Source organism: Triticum urartu, chromosome 3A (assembly GCF_056163025.1).
Source record: "Triticum urartu cultivar PI428250 chromosome 3A, HENAU_Tu73, whole genome shotgun sequence".
Lineage (NCBI taxonomy): Eukaryota > Viridiplantae > Streptophyta > Magnoliopsida > Poales > Poaceae > Triticum > Triticum urartu.
This window is the reverse complement of record NC_141875.1, coordinates 731,452,985-731,474,380: the sequence shown is the minus strand read 5'-3', so window position 1 is coordinate 731,474,380 and position 21,396 is coordinate 731,452,985. Positions and strand designations below refer to the sequence as shown.

At 47.6% G+C, this 21,396-nt stretch overlaps 1 pseudogene; it reads right to left on the bottom strand.

Annotated features, from left to right (window-relative positions):
• Positions 1–21,396, bottom strand: part of LOC147982353 (putative protein phosphatase 2C 69) — a 72,229-nt pseudogene that overhangs the window by 1,784 nt on the left and 49,049 nt on the right.

Sequence of the window (21,396 nt, the reverse complement as noted above, 5' to 3'; positions counted from 1 at the left end):
AACATATTTGATGGTGTAATATCTAATCAACCAACTAGAATGACTACGAATGGTTCATACAGCTTTACTTCGTCCTTGACAACAAACAAAGTGCTAAGTCCCGCTTGGAATACATGAATTCCACAGGATGACAGGAATAGTTCGATTGCCATAAGGATCAGGAACATTTCCAAGTTCACAAGATGGCCTAAATAAATAGTAACAACATGTGCAATAACGAACAGTCATATGAAAAACTACGGTGTATTCCTATTTCCTTAAGGAACTGGAAACTTGAAGTCTACATGGTAAACAAGGATAGGACCCATTTACCTGCGGTTTGCAAATACTTATCTATCTCGACAAATGCTGCAACGAGTGAATGTGGAAGCACTGCAAGCCACTCATCCCTGGTCAAACCTGAAGGGGTAGCATGCGGGACATTGTTCAGCAGATTGTTCTTTGCGTATTTGGCTGCTCTAGATCGATGGTGGCCATCAAACAGCTATAAACAAGTGACACAGTAATCGGTGATCATGATCAATCAACAGAAACGCACCACCCCGATTAAAAAATGACCAGCAAAGCCATTAAATAGATCATATGATAGTGTTGGTGAACGCAGTAATTTCAAAAAAATTCCTACGCACACGCAATATCATGGCGATGCATAGGAACGAGAGGGGAGAGTATCGTCTACGTACCCTCGTAGACCATAAGCGGAAGCGTTATGACAACACGGTTGATGTAGTCGTACGTCTTCACGATCGACCGATCCTAGCATTGAAGGTATGACACCTCCGCGATCTGCACATGTCCGGCTCGGTGACGTCCCGCGAACTCACGATCTACTAGAGCTTCGAGGGAGATCTTCGTCAGCACGACGACGTGATGATGGTGATGATGTTGCTACCGGAATAGGGCTTTGCCTAAGCACCACTACGATATGACCGAGGTGGATTATGGTGGAGGGGGCACCGCACACGGCTTGGAACAATCATCTTGTGTGTTCTAGGGTGCCCCCTGCCCCCGTATATAAAGGAGCAAGGGGGGAGGCCGGCCGGCCCTAGTGGCGCCCAAGGAGAGGAGGAATCCTCCTCCTAGTAGGAGTAGGATTCATCCTTCCCTAGTCCTACTAGGAAGGATCAAGGGGGAAGGAAAGAGAGGGAGAGGGAAAGAGGGGCCGTGCCCCCCTCCCCTAGTCCTATTCGGACTCCCCTTGGGGGGGGGGTGTGCCACCTCATGGGCTGCTGCCCTCTCTCTCCCCTAAGGCCCACTAAGGCCCAATACTTCCCCGGGGGGTTCCGGTAACACCTCCGGCACTCCGGTTTTCTCCGAAATCACCCAAAACACTTCCGGTATCCGAATATCGCCGTCCAATATATCGATCTTTATGTCTCGACCATTTCGAGACTCCTCATCATGTCCGTGATCATATCCGGGACTCCGAACTACATTCGGTACATCAAAACACATAAACTCATAATACCGATCGTCACCAAATGTTAATTGTGCGGACCCTACGAGTGCGAGAACTATGTACACATGACCGAGACTCATCTCCGGTCAATAACCAATAGCGGAACCTGGATGCTCATATTGGTTCCTACATATTCTACGAAGATCTTTATCGGTCAAACCGCATTACAACATACGTTGTTCCCTTTGTCATCGGTATGTTACTTTCCCGAGATTCTATAATCGGTATCTCAATACCTAGTTCAACATCGTTACCGGCAAGTCTCTTTACTCGTTCTGTAATGCTACATCCCATAACTATAGCTACATTTCTTGCAAGGCTTATTGTGATGTACATTACCGAGAGGGCCCAGAGATACCTCTGCGACAATCGGAGTGACAAATCCTAATATTGATCCATGCTAACTCAACAAACACCATCGGAGACACCTGTAGAGCACCTTTATAATCACCCAGTTAAGTTGTGAAGTTTGGTAGCACACAATGTGTTCCTCTGATATTCTGGAGTTGCATGATCTATAGTCATATGAACATGTATAATTATGGAGAAAGCAATAGCAACAAACTAAACGATCATCATGCTAAGCTAATGGATGGGTCAAGTCAATCACATCATTCTCTAATGATGTGATCCCGTTAATCAAGTGACAACTCATATCTATGGTTAGGAAACATAACCATCATTGATTCAACGAGCTAGTCAAGTTGGGGCAAACTAGTGACACTCTGTTTGTCTATGTATTCACACATGCACTAAGTTTATGGTTAATACAATTCTAGCATGAATAATAAACATTTATAATGATATAAGGAAATATAAATAACAACTTTGTTATTGCCTCTAGGGCATATTTCCTTCAATCTCCCACTTGCACTAGAGTCAATAATCTAGATTACATTGCAATGATTCTAACACCCATGGAGTCTTGGTGTTGATCATGTTTTGCTCATGAGAGAGGCTTAGTCAACGGGTCTGCAATATCCAGATCCGTATGTATCTTGCAAATCTCTATGTCTCCCTCCTTGACTTGATCGCGGATGGAATTGAAGCGTCTCTTGATGTGTTTGGTTCTCTTGTGAAATCTGGATTCCTTTGCCAAGGAAATTGCACTAGTATTGTCACAAAAGATTTTCATTGGACCCGATGCACTAGGTATGACACCTAGAACGGATAAGAACTCCTTCATTTGCTGCTTCTGAAGAAGCTATGTATTCTGCTTCACACATAGAACCCGCCACGACGCTCTTCTTTTAAGTGCACCAACTGACAGCTCCACCATTTAATAAAAACATGTATCCGATCTGTGACTTAAAGTCATCTGGATCAGTGTCAAAGCTTGCATCGACGTAACCATTCACGACGAGCTCTTTGTCTCCTCCATATACGAGAAACATATCACTACTAGGGAAAAGCCTACCAGCAGCGAGGGTTTTGGGCCTCTCAGTAGCGCGGGCACCGGCGCTACTAATAAGGTGCTACAATTAACGTATAGCAGTAGCGCCGGTTGTCCCACGCTACTGCTATACATGAATAGCTGTAGCGCTCTTTGGGAAAGGGCGCTACTTATATTATCTGCAGCGCTGTTTGCTGGGACGCGCTACTGACAATGCGGCGCTACTGCTAAATTTCCCCCCTCGCTACTACTAGTTTATTTATTAGTTTTCTTCCTGCATATTTGTTTTGTATTTGAATAGGCTTTATACAATAATCTTTAGCATATCATACACATACAAATGTAATCATAGCATATACATACAATTAGTCTCATCAAATCATGTCATCATCATAATCATCATCCAACACAAAGTGGTCTCTCGTCATCATCTCAAAAATAGCGATACAATTCTCGAATGATATGCAAATACATCGTCATCCATCTAAACAATGATATACGCGAGAAGAGCTATCACTTTGAGAACATGAGTTCGTATCCCTCTTTCGCATTAGCGTGAACCTCTAAACTAACTACTGCCCATCGCTCGGAAACCGGAAGGGCCTGATACTCCGGCCACTTGTCGTATATATACTCCTGGCATAGCACTTCTTCGCCATCTATGATCTATGCACCTGCATCATCACATGAGTCGATGATATGCAACATATATAGTTGAGCAACAGAAAGAAACAGACTTGGCAAAAATTCTCGTGGCCCGGTTTGACACTGGCCACGGAAACCTTGAAGACGTTCGGGGGGATCGGCCGGCTGTGGAACAATGGTTCCTTCGGCTCCATTATCGTCGCCTTCCCCACGTCCACCTTCTGGTCGCCGATGGTGTACAATATGGTGCACGGGGTTTCGTCGGCCCGCAAAGAAAACTCTGCGACGTGAGACATCCGAAAGGCATCGAAAACGGGAGATTATACATATATATTGAAGGGGGCCAGTGTGACAGATATCGTGAGGGCGTCGAGCTCAGCGAAAGACGAAGCACCGCCTAGCACGTCCGGTGCGGGAGCAGGTGCAGCTGCAGGTGCAACGCTAGTCGAGCTGCTCCCCGCCAAGAAGTCAGCAAGGGGAAAGTCCGCTGCATATTTTTTTGGGTTTTGCCTGGTCCAATTGAAAACGGCCGGAACCAAGGTAGTACAAATATCTAAAGCCACCTGTTTTGCGGCAGCTACCGCTGTTGCGACTGTCTCATTTGATTTCTTCTCAACCGCAATCTCAACCCTCTTGTCGATGTTTTCTTCATTTAACCTCCATCTTTCCTTTCTCTCCTCCGTGGTCTCATGGTAGTACTTCTTGCAGGTGGCGCCGTCTCCGAAACCGTGCACGCGTCCATATGACAGTCGAGTATCCACCGGTTGTTGTTTCAATATGTTCAACGCCCGGTTGAATGGAGTGTCCCACTTGGGCCTCGCCAATGCCTCAGACGGCGAGTCGCTTTCGGCCACAATCCTGTGCTGCTCTCTCTGCAAAAGGCACAACGATCGTTTACAAATATGACTAACATGTGCAGTCGAATTGGTCAGAAACTAAAATTACCAGCCGTCTCATGAACTCCGTAATGACCGGTGTTTTCTCGTAAACCTTTTTCACTGGGTCCCAATGGTGCCGGGCCCTGAGGATGTCACGCTCCTGCGGGACGGTGAACTCCGCCAAGGCTTCTGGGATGCCCAGACTCGTGGCTTCTGCGTCCTCCTTGGCCCATTTGGACCTCTTTCCGCCGTAACCATGGCTTCCGAGGTGGTGGCTCCCAATGTTCCTCTCTTGAAGCCCCTTCATGTACTTAGACTTTTTTTGGCATCGGCCTCACAAGCCTCCTTGAATATTTGAAACTGCTCTTCCATGATTGTCGGATTATCCTTTACAATCTTAAAGTAGGGTTCCTTCTTGTCGATGATCCTTGCTTTCACTCGATTTTTCCAGGTGGTCAACGCGTCGCTAAACTTGGTCATGGCGTGTTTGTTTATCTTCTTCATTGCCGGGTCCTCATCTGGATCTTTATAATCCTTCTCATTCCGGCCCGGGAACAAGAATATCTGGTGAAACTTCTTTAGGAGGGAGCTCCTCATATTTTCTATCTTCTGTAGTTTCTCATCGTTGATGGTGGCGGTTGTCCGTACGATGCAGCATATTTGATTGCCGTAGCATCGACGCGCTTCCTCGGGCGCCGTTGGCTCAAAATTGCCGTCGTCCACCTTCGTGACCACCACTCTAGTAGTCCTGAGTTTGTTAGGAACCCGTTGCCTCTTTGCTCTCGGTTCTACACTGGCTCCGCTCCCCGAGGCAGCGCCGGTCTCGATGCCGGTCTGAGTCTGAGCGCCGGTCTCAGTCTCAGCACCGGTCTGCGTGTCGGTCTCAGTCCCCGATGCCACCGGTGGGCCCAGCAATAACATCGGTTGATCATCGGTTAGGCTAAAAAATTCGTCTGCCGCCGGTAGGCGTCGTCGCAATCACCAGAACCCTGTCCTTCATCGTTGCTAGCCATGTTTCCTATGATTAAATCTAGTCAATTAATTCTAGACCTAATAAAATGAATAATGACATAAAAAGGCCTATTGTTTTGCAGGAATGTTGACTCCTTCCTGGTGCGGCAAATCACGGGCACTCGATATGTCCTAGTTTGTAGCACAAGTCATGCCGAAATTCACGGAAAATTTTGGCATGAGCTTTGCTAAAAAGTGGACAAATCGAGAACCTGAAATTTGCCGGAAAAGAAATGAATCAACATTCCGGCAAAACATAGGCCACTAAGCATCATTCCCTGCAAACAGTGTCCAAATATACACGAGCAACCACATGTGCAAATAGTGTAGAAGAAAATTCATTTAACTACTAACAGAACAAAATTCAGTTGACTTTAGTGGTCTATAATGATGAAAGGAAAAAAAAATTCAGTTAACTACTAATTTCATTCATTTAGGTTATTCATTTAACATCACCTAATTAACCTACTGTACAATTACTACTAGCAGTACTACTAACCTAATTAACCTAGCAAAACTCTAGTGCCATAACTGAAAAACATCTAATTAACATCTAATTTTTTCTCTAAAATACAGAGAGAGATGAGTGAGGGGGAGGGGTGGGGGACTTACAAAGAGGAGAGATATGGTGGCGGGGAGGTGCTCGGTGACGGAGGCAGGGGCGGAGAGGGCGGGCTCGGGCACGGGCAAGGGCGGTCCTGGGCGGGCTCGAGCGGCGGTGAGGTGGAGGGCGCCGACGGTGACGTGGAGGGCGGCCTTGGGTGGCGGCTGTGAGGCTGAGGGTGTCCTCGGGCGGCGGCGGTGAGGCTGAGGGCGGCCTTGGGCGGCGGCGGTGAGGCTGAGGGCAGCCTCGGGCGGCGGCGGTGAGGAGACGGCGGCGAGGGCGAGGGACGATTTGGGGAAGAATTGGTGGCCGGGGGGCAGGGTGGGGGGAAACCGCTGTTTAAGTGAAACGTAACGGTAGCGCGTTTCCGGAAACGCGCTATAGCTAAGTTAGCTATAGCGCGTTTACTGAAACCCGCTGCTGCTATTCCTTTCTCGTTTTTCCCTTTTTTCTTTTATTTATCTTTACATTTTATTTTTTCCCTTTCTCCTTTTTCCATTTCTTTCATTTTCATTTACTTTTCTACTTGTTTTTCACTTTATTTTATTTCCGTTAGCAGTAGCGCTTTACACGTAAGCGCGCTGCAGCTAAGGAGATTAGCAGTAGCGCTGGGCCATTATACGTGCTACTGCTAGGTTGGGCTAGCCATGTGCGCCCAGTTTAAACGTAGCAGCAGCGCTTTTCGCTAGTACGCGCTACTGCTAAAGTCATAGCAGTAGCGCGGTTTATTTACGCGCGCTGTTACTAAGTAGCAGCAGCGCTTGATTTTGTACAGCGCTACTGGTAAAATTCTGTGTATAGGCTTTTCCCTAGTAGTGTATCCTTAGTCCTTTTCAGGTATTTCAGGATGTTCTTGAACACTGTCCAGTTATCCATTCCTGGATTGCTTTGGTACCTCCCTGCTAAACTTATAGCAAGGCACACATCAGGTCTGGTACACAGCATTGCATACATGATAGAGCCTATGGCTGAAGCATAGGGAACACCTTTCATTTTCTCTGTCTCTTCTACAGTGTTCTTGACCGCTTTCCAGTGATCCATTCCTGGATTACTTTGGTACCTCCCTGCTAAACTTATAGCAAGGCACACTCAACTTCACACCTTGTAATACAGGCAAGAATCCTTTCTTTGCCTGATTGATTTTGAACCTCTTCAAAACTTTATCAAGGTATGTGCTTTGAGAATGTCCAATCAAGCATCTTGATCTATATTGATAGATCTTGATGCCCAATATATAAGAAGCTTCACCGAGGTCTTTCATTGAAAAATTCTTATTCAAGTATCCTTCTATGCTATTAAGATATTCAGTATCATTTCCTACCAACAATATGTCATCTACATATAATATCAGAAATGCTACGGAGCTCCCACTCACATTCTTGTAAATACAGGCTTCTCAAAAAGTCTGTATAAACCATATGCTTTGATCAAAGTATCAAAGCGTATATTCCAACTCTGAGAGGCTTGCACCAGTCAATAAATGGATCGCTGGAGCTTGCACACTTTGTTAGCACCTTTTGGATCGACAAAACCTTCTGGATGCATCATATACAACTCTTCTTTAAGGCATTTATTAAGGAATGTAGTTTTGACATCCATTTGCCAAATTTCATAATCATAAAATGCAGCAATTTCTAACATGATTCGGATGGACTTAAGCATCGCTACAGGTGAGAAGGTCTCATCATAGTCAACATCTTGAACTTGTCGAAAACCTTTTGCAACAAGTCGAGCTTTGTAAACAGTAACATTACCGTCAGCGTCAGTCCTCTTCTTGAAGATCCATTTATTCTCTATGGCCTGCCTATCAATGGGAAGTCAATCAAAGTCCATACTTTGTTCTCATACATGGATCCCATCTCAGATTTCATCGCCTCAAGCCATTTTGCGAAATCTGGGCTCATCATCGCTTCCTCATAGTTCATAGGTTCATCATGGTCAAGTAACATGACTTCTAGAACAGGATTACTGCACCACTCTGGTGCGGATCTTACTCTAGTTGACCTATGAGGTTCGGTAGTAATTCGATCAGAAGTTTCATGATCATCGTCATTAGCTTCCTCACTTATTGGTGTAGGAATCACTGGAACTCATTTCAGTGATGAACTACTTTCCAATAAGGGAGAAGGTACAATTACCTCGTCAAGTTCTACTTTCCTCCCACTCACTTGTTTCGAGAGAAACTCCTTCTCTAGAATGGATCCAATCGTAGCAATGAATATCTTGCCTTCGGATTTGTGATAGAAGGTGTACCCAACAGTCTCCTTTGGGTATCCTATGAAGACACATTTCTCCAATTTGAGTTCGAGCTTATCAGGTTGAAGCTTTTTCACATAAGCATCGCAGCCCCAAACTTTAAGAAACGATAACTCTGGTTTCTTGCCAAACCACAGTTCATAAGGAGTCGTATCAACGGATTTAGATGGTGCCCTATTTAACGTGAATGCAGCCGTCTCTAAAACATAACCCCAAAATGATAGCGGTAAATCTGTAAGAGACATCATAGATCGCACCATACCTTTAAAGTACGATTACGACGTTCGGACACACCATTACGCTGTGGTGTTCCAGGTGGCGTGAGTTGCGAAACTATTCCGCATTGTTTCAAATGAAGACTAAACCCATAACTCAAATATTCTCCCCCACGATCAGATCGTAGAAACTTTGTTTTCTTGTTACGATGATTTTCCACTTCACTCTGAAATTCTTTGAACTTTTCAAATGCTTCAGACTTATGTTTCATCAAGTAGATATACCCATATCTACTGAAATCATCTGTGAAGGTGAGAAAATAACGATATCAGCCGCGAGCCTCAACATTCATCGGACCACATACATCAGTATGTATGATCTCCAACAAATCTGTTGTTTGCTCCATTCTTCTAGAGAACAGCGTTTTAGTCATCTTGCCCATGAGGCATGGTTCGCATGTACCAAGTGATTCATAATAAAGTGATTCCAAAAGTCCATCAGAATGGAGTTTCTTCATGCGCTTTACACCAATATGACCTAAACGGCAGTGCCACAAATAAGTTGCACTATCATTATCAACTCTGCATCTTTTGGCTTCAATACTATGAACATGTGTATCACTACTATCAAGATTTAGTAAAAATAGACCACTCACCAGGGGTGCATGACCATAAAAGATATTAATCATATAAATAGAACAAGCATTATTCTCTGATTTAATTGAATAACCGTCTCGCGTCAAACAAGATCCAGATATAATGTTCATGCTAAACGCTGGCACCAAATAACAATTATTTAGGTCTAATACTAATCCCAAAGGTAGATGTAGAGGTAGTGTGCCGACGGCGATCACATCGACTTTGGAACCATTTCCCACACGCATTGTCACCTTGTCATTAGCCAATATTTGCTTAATCCGTAGCCCTTGTTTTGAGTTGCAAATGTTAGCAACTGAACTAGTATCAAAATACCCAGGCACTACTGCAAGCATTAGTAAGGTACACATCAATAACATGTATATCAAATATACCTTTTACTTTGCCATCCTTCTTCTCCGCCAAATACTTGGGGCAGTTCCACTTCCAGTGATCATTTCCTTTGCAGTAGAAGCACTCAGTCTCAGGTTTAGGTCCAGACTTGGTTTTCTTCACTTGAGCAGCTATTGGCTTGCTGTTCTTCTTGAAGTTCCCCTTATTCCCTTTACCCTTTTTCTTGAAACTGGTGGTCTTGTTGACCATCAACACTTGATGCTCCTTCTTGATTTCTACCTCTGCAGCCTTTAGCATTGCGAAGAGCTCAGGAATCATCTTATCCATCCCTTGCATATTATAACTCATCACGAAGCTCTTGTAGCTTGGTGGTAGTGATTGAAGAACTCTGTCAATGACACTATCATCGGGAAGCTTAACTCCCAGTTGAGTCAAGTGGTTGTGGTACCCAGACATTCTGAGTATATGTTCACTGTCAGAACTATTGTCCTCCATCTTGCAGCTGTAGAACTTATTGGAGACTTCATATCTCTCAATCTGGGCATTTGCTTGAAATATTAACTTCAACTACTGGAACATCTTATATGCTCCATGACATTCAAAACGTCATTGACGTCCCGGTTCTAAGCCATAAAGCATGGCACACTGAACTATCGAGTAGTCATCAGCTTTGCTCTGCCAGGTGTTCACAATAGCTGGCGTTGCTCCTGCAGCGGGTTTGTCACCTAGCGGTGCTTCCATGACGTAATCCTCAAGTTACGGACCTAGTCCGTGTAGTTTCTACCATCATCTTTCAACTTAGGTTTCTCTAGGAACACATTAAAATTCAATGGAACAACAACATGGGCCATCTATCTACAACTACATAGACATGCAAAATACTATCAGGTACTAAGTTCATGATAAATTAAAGTTCAATTAATCAATTTACTTAAGATATCCCACTTAGATAGACATCTCCCTAATCATCTAAGTGATCACGTGATCCATATCAACTAAACCATGTCCGATCATCATGTGAGATGGAGTAGTTTTCAATGGTCAACATACTACTATAAAAATGGCTATAGATGGGATTGACACTAATGGCGCATCAGACAAGCGGTGCGCCATTAGTATACGCCATTAGAGTTGAAACTACTAATGGCGCACCTGGCCCAGGGTGCGCCATTAGTATCAAATTTTTTTTTGAACTAGTGTGCCTGTCCAAACATACTAATGGCGCATCCAGACACAGTGCGCCATTACTAGTTGTAACTAGTAATGGCGCACCTGTCGGAGAGTGCGCCACTAATGTTGTTTTTTTATTATATTTTTTATTCCTTTTTTTGCAAAACTACTAATGGCGCACTGTTCCACCGTGCGCCATTACTAGTTTAAACTAGTAATGGCGCACTGTGGGACAGTGCGCCATTAGTATGTTTTTTTTGCAAAACTACTAATGGCGCACCACCAGAAGGTGCGCCATTAGTAACCTGGATTACTAATGGCGCATTTAGAGTTGGTGCGCCATTAGTAAGTGGGCAGCAACAAGATATTTTGGATAGCCTCTCCTACCCACACTCACTTTCTCCCCACTTCATTCTCTCCACCTCCTCCTTGTCTCGGGTGCCTCCTCCTTTTCACCTCATTTCCACCATAGATTCATTCAAATTAAGTGGTTAAATTACCTTGTTTTGATAGGTAAGTAAGGGGGGAAGCTATATTTATGTTGTTCTCCCTACAACAATGTGCACATGCACTTTTTATGGCCTAGCTAGATCTATGTATGTTCGTGGTGTTGCATATGTTTGTGGTGTTGCATATGTGTTTGTGTTTGGAGGTGTACCGGTATTTGAAATGCGATAGTTGCCAATATTTTGCCGGAATGCTGATTCATTTCCGTTTCGGCGAGAATTTTGGCATTAAGCATTCTTTTTGGTCCTATTTTTAGGGAAAGTCATGCCAAATTTTTTCTTGGTTCTAAAATATCGTTTTGCTCTACCCCGCAGGCGACCATGGTCCGCACGATGACCGAAGGCATCGTGAATAGGTTTTTGAGGTCCGCGAAGGCCGAGATGCTTCAAAAGAACGAGACGGAGATAAGATGTCCGTGTCGAAGATGCAAGCTGAAGAGCCTTATTGCGGACCCGGATTCCGGGCAGGTGCGGGACCACCTGCTCTTGCGTGGTTTCATGGATGGCTATTGGTGGCAAGGTGATGAAGATGACTACGAAGTCGTCCATGGGGGGCGGGCAAGAAATGAGGAAGGGCAGCAAGACAACCACCGCGGCTCGGGCGGGCGAGAAGATGAAGAATCCCCAGGAGATGATCATGACGGTGATGCTGTACACAGTCATCATGTAGAAGATGCAGGACATGATGATGAGGAAGATGCCGGAGCAGACGACGGGCATGATCATGAAGATGATGGTGCCGGCGGAGCATACGACGCTGGACCATCGATGGGCTGGGTGCAGGACCCTCATATTCAGGAGCTGCTTCTCAAGCAGACGGATAACGCAAGAGCTGCCGCCCGAGAGAAAGCCAAGATGGATCAACTTGAGTTAGACGCGGTTACTCCATTGTATGAAGGATCCAGGCCTGACGATACCCGCCTGAAAGTATCGCTCATGGCTCTGGAGATGAAGGTAAAACACAAAATGACCGACGCATGCTTCGACGAGAACATGTCATTCTGGCACGAACGTCTTCCCAAGGGGAACAAGTGCCCGACCAGTTTGGAGGAGGCGAAGAAAATCGTGTGTCCTCTGGATTTACCGCACGTGAAATACCATGTGTGCATGAACAATTGCATCATTTATCGGGACGAGCACGCGGAGTCTACCATATGTCCGGTGTGCGGCATCCCTCGATACAAGAAGAGGAAGAAAGCTCCTCGAAAAGTGGTGTGGTACTTTCCGATCACTCCTCGTCTGCAGCGGTATTTCGCGGACCCTAAGGTAGCAAAGCTCCTGCGTTGGCACGCGGATAGGGAGGAGAAGAAGCGAGAAGATGACGCAAATGATCCGGGGATAGATAAAAAAGACAAGATGCTGAGTCACCCTAAGGATGCGAGCCAGTGGCAAGCGTTGAACTTCGAAGACCCAGAATTTGGGAATGATCCAAGGAACATCGTGCTGGGCGCGAGCACCGATGGAGTCAATCCGTTTGGTAGCCAAAGAAGCATACATAGCACCTGGCCTGTGTTTGTGTGGATGTACAACCTTCCCCCTGGTTGTGCATGAAGAGGAAGTACATTCACATGAGTATGCTAATTGAAGGACTGAAACAACCAGGGAACGACATCAATCTGTATCTGGGGCTGCTGAAAGAGGAGCTTGACACGCTGTGGAAAACGCCATCCAATACGTGGGACGCCGCAGAGAAAGAATATTTCCCTATGAGAGCCGTGCTGCTCACGACGGTGCACGACTATCTCGGTTACGGATATGTCGCGGGGCAGGTGGTCCACGGATTTTCTGGATGCGTCAGGTGCATGGATGACACAACGTATCGCCAGCTAGATAGAGATCCCGGGTCTTCGAAAACCGTGTTCATGGGACATCGAAGGTGGCTTCGCGACGATGACCTGTGGAGAAAACGCAAGGATCTGTTCGATGGTGAAACCGAACCCCGAGGACGCCCGCGTACGAGGAGCGGCGAGGAAATAGACGAGCTGTTGAAAAATTGGAAAGACTGCCCACTGCCGGGAAAGAAGCAAAAGGCGCCAGAGCCGGGAAAGAAGCGAAAGGCGCCAGAGCCACTGCTGAAGGTATGGAAAACGAGGTCTGTTTTCTGGGACTTGCCGTACTGGAAGATCCACCGTGTGCCTCACAGCCTTGATGTCATGCATATCACGAAGAATGTGTGCGAGAGTCTGCTTGGTACCCTGCTCAACATGCCAAAGAGGACCAAAGATGGGCCGAAAGCAAGGGCAGACTTGAAATCAATGGGCATCAGGCAGGAGCTTCACGCTATATATGATGATCATGATGATGATGATGATGAGGCGAAGCAGGACACGGAAAGTCGTCGCAAAGGCAAAAAGGCCAAGAAGACCGGAAATGACTACCCTCCCGCGTGCTTCACTCTAAGTCAGGAGGAGATCGAGCAGTTTTTCACTTGCCTCGTAGGAGTAAAACTTCCTTATGGTCACGCGGGGAAGATAAGCAGATACCTAGACCCAGCGAAGCTGAAGTTCAGCGGGATGAAGTCTCACGACTGTCACGTGCTGATGACGCAGATACTTCCAGTTGCAATCCGTGGGATCATGGACGCGCACGTCCATGAAACCCTATTTGGCCTATGCAACTTTTTCGACGTCATCTCTCGGAAGTCTGTTGGCGTGAGGCAACTCAGAAGGCTACAGGAAGAGATGGTGATACTATGCGAGCTGGAGATGTACTTCCCGCCCGCATTCTTCGACGTTATGGTGCATCTGCTGGTCCATATTGTGGACGATATCATCCAACTCGGGCCGACGTTCCTGCACAGCATGATGCCGTTCGAAAGGATGAATGGTGTCATCAAAGGATACGTTCGCAACATGTCACGTCCAGAGGGAAGCATAGCCAGGGGCTTTCTGACTGAAGAGTGCATTTCCTACTGCACGAATTATCTAGGCATCGAGAACCCCGTTGGTCTGCCCGTCAACAGGCACCTCGGCAGGCTCGCTGGATGGGGTCACCGTGAGGGTCGCCGCGAAATGCATGTCGACTTCGAGGGTCGACTCGCCGACTTTGAAAGAGCAAACCTAGTCGCGCTACAACACATAGACGTGGTCGATCCTTGGGTGGTAGAGCACAAAACCTTTATTAAGAAGACGTACAATGACCGAGGCCAACAGAGGACGGACGGAGATATACTCAAAGAGCACAACTCATGTTTCACGCGTTGGTTCAAGCAGAAGCTTCTGTCGTACCCTTTACATGAGGATTCTTCCGCGGAAGAACAACTCATATTCGCCTTGTCACAGGGCGCCGAGCACAACCTAATGAACAATGAGGCGTACGATATCAACGGCTACACATTCTACACCGAGGCCAAGGACATGAAGAGCGATGGTTATCCGAACTCCGGGGTAACGATGGAATCCTACACCGGTAACGACAAGGACAGATACTACGGAAGGATCGAGGAGATCTGGGAGCTGAGCTACGCTGGAGAGAAGGTCCCGATGTTCCATGTCAGATGGGCCAAGAGCGTCCTAAAAGAAGACCGGTATTTCACCACCATTGTTATACCCGAAGCCAAATCCAAAACCGCGGGCGCAAACGTCACCGCGAAAATGAGCCATGGGTACTGGCTTCCCAAGTGGACCAATGCTTCTTCATTACCGACCCGTCAAAGCCCAGTCGTGTTGTCGTGAGGAGAGGCAAAAGGACGATCATCGGAATGGATGGAGTAGCCAATGAGCAAGACTTCGACAAGTACGGCGACCCGAGGATCGAACATGACGACGATGATGAAGTAGCAGCATACACCACAAGAAGAAGCAGGACCACCCTACCTAAAGGACGTCCGTTCCACAGAAGAACTCCATTTGCGAAAAAGAAGGGAAAGAAGATTGTGAACAGATAGCTAGCTAAGATCGATTGTATTTAAATCGTAGCCTTCATTTCTCGATTGTATTTCATGGGCACTTTTTCAACTATCATGAATATTTTTAAATTTCATGGACACTCGATCTCGATCCCCCTCCATCTCGATCGCTATCCCACCTCGCCAGATCCGGTCCCCCTCACCGCCGAGCACCCTCGGTCCACCGGCCGCCGCCGCCGACCCCCCGCACCCTCGATTCCCCTACTCAACCGCCGCCGCTGACCCCCCGCATCCCGCGCACCCTCCCCCGCTCCACCGGCATTACTGTTTGATGATATTTTTTAAAAAATTATTACTGTCTTATAAAAAAATATTACTGTTATGATTTAAACAAGTTTGAACATATTTAAACACAAATAAGTATCAAACAGCATTTTAAATGCATAAAAAAAAATTTGTGGAGCCTAGGAATCGAACCCAGGACCTCCTAGTGTGAGAACTGGCTGCTGACCAATCAAGCTAGTAGAGGGAACTTGGTGTGGATCAGGTCAGGTGGAAGATAACCTGTTGGCTCGAGCAGAAATAAAAAAAAATACTAATGGCGCACCACGGTGAGGTGCGCCATTAGTATGGATGTACTTATGGCGCACCGAGGGGTGGTGCGCCATTAGTATTGTGCCATTGCTATAAGAAAAAAAACTATTAATGGCGCACCACGGTGAGGTGCGCCATTAGTATGGGTGTACTTATGGCGCACCGAGGGGTGGTGCGCCATTAGTATTGTGCCCGATCCCCCCTTCCCTCTCCCCCTCGCCAGTTCCCTCTCCCTCGATCCACCACGCCGCTCCTTCCCTCGTCCCTCCCTCCACCGCGCCGCCGCCGCCGCTGCCCCGACCCACTGCGCCGCAGCCGCCCACGCGCCCCCGCCGCCTCCCTCTCCCCTTCCTCCCCCTCGTCGCCGGCGGCCCGGACGCCGCCCCGTCCACACCACCCCGTCCACCTCGTCGGGCTCCTCCTCCCGCTCCGCGTCCTCGAGCTCCTCCCGCTCGTGCTCGCGCTCCCGCTCCCTCTCGTCGTCCTCCTCATCGCCGCTCCCCTCCCGCCGCCAAGCGCAGGTGAGCAACCGCCGCCCTTCCCTTCCCCTCCCCTCCCATCCTCTCCCGTCGCCGCGCGGCCCCGGATCCGTCCTCGTGCGGATCCTCCCCCGCCGTAGCTTAGGATGGATGATTCTGATGTGTGAAATTACAAATGTATATCTGTCCTGCTTGTTAAATTTTCTATGTTGTCAAGCGTAGCCACTTCTGGGATCGAATAATACGGATGCAGGTTTTTAGTATCTATATTGTACAAGGTATTTAAAATAACCATGTTCATTGAAAAATGTGTTTTTGAGTGATGCTTGAGATAGGATGGAAACTGAAGTTAATTGCCAGAGACTTGCCATGTGCTGTGTAGTTTAGCTCCATTATTAGAATGGCAGACTTTGAAAACGAGCATATGTTCTCTTCTTCTACTTCTTCTTTTTCTGAAATTAGAGAAGACTTGGCGGCTGCTGTTGCAAAGCAAGTCAAGCCTTTGTGTGCTTGCGTGAGAAAAAGATAGCCAGCAGCGCCACCTTTGTAGCCTCCTTTGTGTCATTGCGCATGGGCTTCATCCTCATTCCTCCCTCCTTTAACCGCCGTGTCAAAAGGCAGGCGCATCAAAGCGATGATGATACACTCTTTAAGCCGCCGGTGATGAATGCAATTAACTTCTTCCTTTTTTGGCTGCCCATTATTCCCTAGCTCTGTTCTTGCTTGTACACCAATCTCTACTTCAACTGCTGCATTTACTTTCATGTAACAGTCTTGTACCCAATGCTTCAGTGGCAGTGCATCCTAAGCAATGGACTCCACTTGGTAGAGTGGTACAGTTAGTATTAGTACTAGCATGTTCTCTTGCTTCTACAGAGAAGGAAGGAAGGACTTCCGAGTTTAGATAGCACTATTGCTCTCATGGGTAGGGTGTACACGACGATCTTACGGAGAGAAAGCATTCATTTTTTTCCCAATTTGTGCTGCTGAGATGGTACTTGTTGGGAATTTATTACCATGTTCTCTGAGTTGGTTCATACTGATTTCTGGGCAGTTTGTGTGTAGGCACTTGTGCAGCACTACAGGTACAGGTTTCTTCAGTAGCTTTGTTTTGGGCATAGGGTGTTCCATACAAAATACCCAACACATGGTCTTATCTCTTCTTCTTTTTTGTGATAACTCACATGGACCTCTCCTGGTCCATTCGTATTTTTTGTAAGGCTTTTATCAGTTTGGTTAATTGTAAAATCTTATGAGTGTTTGCTCCATGATCTACGCGCGAAGTATTTTTAGATTCTCGGTGCAGTTATTTAGGGGGGGGGGTTATTTGCTTGCTATATATATAGGGAAAGTCATTGCTCTGTTTTCAGTATTGCTCTGTGTAGTAATGGTTTGGTGCTTATTGCTTTGGATACTTTTTGTGTATGCTTTGCTGATACTTGTCTTAGGAAAGCTGACACTTCTTTATCTAATTAAGTTCTTCGTGTCTTCCTTTTAATCTTAGAATGGCACAGTCATATGTGTTTGTCAGTTAAATTCAGTCACCATTCTGAATTTTGACAGTACTCTAGACCTGCTTGTAAATTATTCCAGTTTGAAACTGAGATCTGCATGTACACCATCGAGTAAAGCTATTTCAGACACAATAAAGTTGCAAAATTCAGATACTTCATAGACATGTGTGTGTTGCTTTTGTTTCTGCTAAACTGTCTATGGTAGATAAACTGAGCGTTGTGGCCATGCTTGATGCAGGATCTCAAGAACCTGCGGCCGCAGCTCTACTCCGCCTCTGTGTACTGCGAGAAGTCCTACATCAGCACCCACCAGAAGTAGATGTGAGTAGCCACCTCAGCTGTTCCTCCTCTCCTCCCTTAGAACAGTTGATCAGTGTAAAGTAGTCTGAGTTAGAGAAATGTTGATCAGTGTTATGAGTGTTGGCCAAAAAGCTCTGTCAGTAGCTAACTGCCTCATGTTCTGCTCTGTGAACTGCTATGTGGTGCTGCTCATGGATGATGGTAGGAATTTATGGTAGGTATCTTAGTAGTTAATTAAGTAGGATCAATTGCCCCTTTATTCTAGCTGCATTAAACCATAGGCGGCAATAGAGCCAAGTGATTAGGCCCAACTTAGAATTCTCCTCGGTGTCGACAAACCCTAAATGATGAGACCATGATCTTGTTCCTTGACAATAACCAACTTTTTGACCAAACTTTGTTCCTATTTAGAGAGAAACATGGCCAACAACGATGAGGCCGGGGGTTCGGGCGTCAAGGCATTCTGGGAGCTGTCCCAGGAGATGGAGGAACAACCTCACTTGTATGAGGACGCCGCCTTCCCCACCGATCCTGAGACTACTGATGGTACCGCCGAGGATGACCCCACTGATGCCACCACTGATGGTGCCGCCGAGGATGCCACCACTGATGATGGCGGCGCACGCACAGATGGCAGCCAACCGAAGAGGCAACGGAAGGACCGGCGCCCGACCGTGCTCCGCACCCTCAAGGAGGAAGTTACTGAAGTGGACTCCGACGGGAAACCAACGGCGCCCGAACGAATAGTCAAGGGGTACTCGCTTCAGCTCGGGTGCATTCTCCGGAGCACCGTCTCGATCAACACCGAGAACCTGAGGCATCCCGACCGAGGGAATTTGCGCAACCTCCTCTTCACGAAGCTACACGAACGATACATGTTCCCCGCTGAATTTGAAAACACAAGCCTAAAAGGGAGTAAAGTGAACAATGCTACCCTCACGAAGATGAGCAAGGCCCTGTCTACTTGGAAAAGCAATGTGAAGAGAATGATCGAGAAAGGTGAGAGTTATGATAAGATCAAGGAGAAAAATCCTTCGATCACCAAAGCTGACTACAACGACTTCAAGATCAATTGCTCGAGCACCGCAAACTCCGAATCAAGTAAGTGGGGGAAAGAAATGCGGGAGCTGAACTTAGGGGAACACACACTCGGTCCCGGCAGTTATAGAGTGGCGGAGCCTATATGGGACAAGGAGGAGGCGGACCGTGCCGAGCAAGGCCTACCGCCCCTCTTCGATAAATACGGTGACAAGCAGACTAGGAACTTTGTCAGGGCCCGGTACAAGAAGGACCCGAAAACAAAGGAGCTTACCACGGATCCGAAGACCCGGGCGCTTGAGCTTGTTCTGGTAAGGAATACACCCCTGCATAATTAGCTCCATATGGTTGCATTCTAATTAATGAAGCCAAATTTCTAAATGGTTCACATTCCTTCCGCAGGCGACTGAAAGCAGTAGCGCGGGGTTGACTAAGAGCAACCCTTGGGACACCACTCTAAATAGGGCGTTGAATGTAATGAAGAACAAGGATAAGCTCAGTAAGCCGACGTCAGCTGGTCGTGTGGCCGGCAAAGGCTTGTCGACAAAATGGCCGTCATACTATAACACTGGTGGACGAAAGGAGAAAAAGACCAGCTCGGAAAGCCAGGCGCGCGAGGTTCAAGAACTCAGGGCACAGGTGGCGCGGATTCCGGAGATTGTCCAAGAGCAAGTGCAACAACAAGTCGGAGCGACGATCACCGCCATTGTGCCTACCTTGATCCAGGGGATTAGTGCGTGGATTGCGGGTGGCCAACAGGGTCCGCCCCCGATTCCTAGCTTCACGGCCAGCAACTCGCAGAACGCGATGGCGGGGCCATTGGTGTCTCCGACGCCGGCACGGGAGCTTAATGCACCCGGGTGTACGCCAGCCGGCACCTCTGCAGCAAGCGGCCCCTCCGTCAACTGCACGCCCGCCGTTGGCGGTGCCTCGACATTAGCAAAGCTCGACGCCATCATCACGGTAACTAATTAAGCCTCTCTTGGCTGAGGACTTCATCTCCTTGCCTTTGACTGGGCATCCCTGACGCCCAACATGTTTTCGCAGGGCGCCGCCGATGTTCCGTGCACTCTCCTGCACTTCGTGAACAACGAGTTGGTCGATGTCACCAAGGGCAAAATCGTTCAACCGGGCAACCCCTTGTTCCACAGTACGCAGATGCCACCCAACTTGTTTAGGGTTCAACTGGTTCGGGTGCTGCCAGGCTGCGACGAGTTGTTACCTCTGATTCGACCCGTCGGGGCCGACGATGATGACGTGATGACCCTCAGCGCCTGCCTGAGCTGGCCCCTGCTTTGGCCGAAGAGCCAGATTCGTTTGGGGGCAGGGGACACCACCCCAAAGACAACACCGCCAGTCGTGCCGGCGCCAAGTCGGCCCCATGGCAAGACCGCCGCAACGGTGCCGGACATCCCTATGCCACTGGATCCAAACATGCATATGGCACAGGATCAGAACGACGACGACGACGATACATTTGCCAACGTCGATCAGTACTTTGCCAATCATGGGTACGGTGGCGACTTCATGGGGCCTCCTTCTCAAGAACCCAACCCAACAAAAGATGTGCGCGATCTAGCTGGTACCGCGGAGAAGCCAAGTTGCAACAGGCATCGTCTGCCATTCAGCTCTCAGGAGACGCCTCCAGCTGCCGACTTCACCGAGCCTCAGACAGGCGAGGTGCGAAATATTATCAGCCCCAACACACTCAAGAAGGCGGTCTGTGAGCAGAACTCGGTCCCATTACAGGAGAAGAAGAAGGCACGCAAAAGAAAGACTAACAAGGGTGCGGGCCAGCCGGCACCGAGTACGATCCGTGCTCAGGACGGGCCACCTTCACCTGAGGATATCTCGAGGAGGGTGCATGTGGCGGGTAGGCCGATGCTACCGAGAAATATGCTCGATGCTGCAACCGGTGCTATGCGGAGTCTGCATGACAGTGTTCTTTCTTTGGAGAAGCGGCGTCTCGCAGAGAAGGATGTGGCATACTCGGTTTTCGCGGCCAAGGTGCTAGAGGGCAAGGGCTTTGTGGATAACTCCATCGGGGGTACGATCGTCCTGCGGTTTGATGACATCCACGCTATGTTGAACCTTCATCTGCTGCACTACACCTTCGTTCGGCTATTTTCGCTGAGTCTGGAGATGCGGATCATTCGCGACAAGACCCCGGACATCGTGATAGTCGACCCCTTCTACATGTGTGCCATGATCTTGGGCAGCGCTGGGGACCGGCAAGTCGCGACTTCTTACCTCGAATGCGTCATTCTGGCAAACCAAGATAAGGATAACTTCCTCGTGCCTTACTTTCCCTAGTAAGTCCTCCCCTCAACCGCCCCGTAACATATGAATTCTTAGATTTCGATCATTTTTCTTTTAACATTCCGTGTTTTCTGCAGTGATACACATTGCACGCTCATCCTCCTAAGCCCCAAATATTCCATGGCCACGTATTTCGACCCAGACCGTCAGTCGAACGTAGACTACACAAATGTCAAGA